This window comes from Carlito syrichta, unplaced genomic scaffold (assembly GCF_000164805.1).
Source record: "Carlito syrichta isolate Samal-C Ts95f unplaced genomic scaffold, Tarsius_syrichta-2.0.1 Scaffold287763, whole genome shotgun sequence".
Lineage (NCBI taxonomy): Eukaryota > Metazoa > Chordata > Mammalia > Primates > Tarsiidae > Carlito > Carlito syrichta.
This window is the reverse complement of record NW_007231859.1, coordinates 99,862-102,937: the sequence shown is the minus strand read 5'-3', so window position 1 is coordinate 102,937 and position 3,076 is coordinate 99,862.

The following is a 3,076-nucleotide window of genomic DNA, read 5'->3' as shown; positions in this document are numbered from 1 at the left end:
GTCATTTTTCTAGTACAACCAAATTCATACTACTTCAAAACAGCTAATATCTCAGAGTGGAACTTTTTTGGCACAGAAAAATCTAGAAATACACGGTCAGTCTTCACTCCCTGGACTTCCTGCAGGAGGAAAGTCTATTTACCTGACTCCAAGAAAGATAAGGTACCATTGGGCACATAGACACATGCTAAGCCAGTTCCAGGATGAATGATGCAGTAGGAAAAGTTGCTATTGTGATGCATAAAGAGAGATATTGAAATACACGTCAATAAATTGGAAACCAGGTGGATTTTAAATAATTAAATTAGTAGTAATTCACACTTACATGTGTAATAGTAAACCAAAAATTATTCATTATATTACAAAGTTTATACACATGTAGAACTCTAATCAGGAAAGCCTCAGTATGTATGTGTATATATATACATACACATACATATAAAAAAGATATATATCTTTCACTTCTCCTTTTTGTAAAAAAAAGATAACTATAAAAATATATACAGTAAAAGGGCAATACATGACAAATAAATGTTGACACTTCTAGGTGTTATAATGTAAATTTAACATACAAATCTACTTTTACCTTTCCTAAAAACCCCACTAAAACGACAGAATACTGTCTTTAAGGCATAAGAGCGGAAGATGGGAGAACAGGAGGTAGCAGCAATAGACTTTTGGCAGAGATGGACTAGTGTAATGACATAAATTAGCTAAGAAATAGAATCCCAAAACAAGATTACTTGATGGTCCTCCTCAAGGAGACACTTCAGTATGCTGAGAACGAAATCTGTATATGATGCCCCTACAACAAATACAACAGTGGGTTTCAATTAGTCATTTAGTGCAATCTGATGGCAAATACCAAAAGACAGGTCAGTGAAAGCAATATTATGATGAACCAAAACAATTCACAGTTATTTGATTGTTTGTCATACAAAGAGGATAGGGTACAAAGTGCTTAGGACTTAGATTCAAAAAATCTAGATTCTCACCCCAGCTTTCCAACTTATATGTGTTATTGGCTAATTTGGTCGTGATAAAATTCTCCCACTCAAGTACTAACCAGATCTGGCCCCGCTTAGTTTCTAAGAACAGACGAAGTATGGCACGTTTCAGAGTGGTATGGCTGTAGGGTGGTCATGATAAAATTCCATGATTTGATTACTTTACTACAAGTTAACTTAATGAATTATTTCTTTGTATCTAGGGGAAGTTATACCTGTGAATGGGCAAGAGGATAATGGTGGTAAAACTGGAACAAGCATATAAGAAGCTTGAGCTTTCTGAAAACAATACAGACGGTCTCTGACTTACGATGGTGCAACTTAAGATTTTTCAACTTTATGACAGTGCAAAAGTGATGCACATTCCATAGAAACCATACATCCAGCACCCACACAACCATTCTGTTTTTCACTTTTAGTGCAATATTCCATAAATTACATGGGATATTCAATATTTTATTATAAAGTAGGTTTTGTGTTCTGAGCACATTTAAAATAGGAGACTAAGCTATGATGTTCAAGAGATTGGGTGTACTGCATGCATTTTGATTTATATTTTAACTTACAATAGGTACATCAGGACATAATCCCATCTTAAATCATAAGTTAGTAGTAATTCACACTTACATGTGAAATAGTAAACCAAAAATTATCCATTATATTGCAAAGTTTACACACATGTAGAACTCTAATCAGGAAAGCATCCATAACAAAATACCATGTACTGGGTGGCTTAAATAACAGAAATTTATTTTCTCATAGTTCCACAAACTATGAGGATGAGATCAAGGTGCCATCAGGGTTGCCTGAGGCTTCGCTCCCTGACTTGCAGACAGTTGCTCTCTTGCTGTCTTTTCACACTTTCATCTCTCCAGGCACACACTTTTCTGGTGTTTGTTTTCCCCCGTTTTCTAATTTTTTTTACTGATATAAAATAGTGTACATATTTTAGGGGTACATGTGATATTTTGATGCCCATATACAACATGTAATGATCAAATCAGGGTAATTGGCTTATCCATCACCTTAAGTACTATCTTTTCCTTGTGTTGGGAACATTACAATTCTTCTCTTCTAGCTATTTTGTTAACTATAATTTCCCTCTTGTACTGTCAATACTAAAATTCATTTCTTCTAACTGTATTTTGTACCACTTAACAATTTCTCTTTATTCCTCCCTTCTCTTCCCAGCCTCTGGTAACCACCATTTTACTCTCTATCTCCATGAGATTTACTTTATTAACATCCACATGTGAGTGAGAATGTGTGATATTTGACTTTCTGAGCCTGAGATTGTCTTACTTAACATAATGACCTCCAGTTTCATCTATATTGCCTCTAATGGTGTATATTTGCCACATTTTATTTATCCATTCATCCACTGGTGGATGCTTGAGTGGATTCTACATCTTGGCTATTGTGAATAGTGCTCCAATAAACATGGGAGTGAAGATACCTCTTCAAAACCCTTCCATACAAAAGTGGGATTGTTTAACACCAGTGAAATTGAATTAGCGTTCACCCTAAGGGCCTCATTTTAATTTAATCACCTCTTTAAAGGTCCCATCTCCAAACACAGTTACATTCTGAGGTACTAGGGGTTAAGACTTCAATTTATGAATTTGGAGGGAACACAATTAAGCTACAATTAAGACATACTAGAGAGTAAGAGAAAAGCAATCAACAGTGAGAAAATGTCAGAGCCAGGCTAGGTGTCCCTCCCAACCTAGCTGTAAGTTGGCTTGCCTCTTTCTTTCCCTTCAGCAGTCTTACTACAGAGCTCAAGGAGAGGCTGAGCATGAAAAAGAAATCCTAGGCCTCATTTTCCAACCCTGAAGAGTGTGGAGGTGAAGCCAGGAGGTGAACAGGAGAAGAGAAGGGAGCAAGCTGTATTACAAATCTCCAGAATTCTGGGGTTGAGAAACAAGTTCTCACTGGGTCACAAAAAGTAATCTTTTACCTCTTGGCCCTTCCACCCTTTTTCTATATGACACGTCACAGAAAAGTTGTCCCTCTTTCTTTTCATTTCTGTGTGTGTGTGTGTGTGTGTGTGTGTGTGTGTGTGTGTG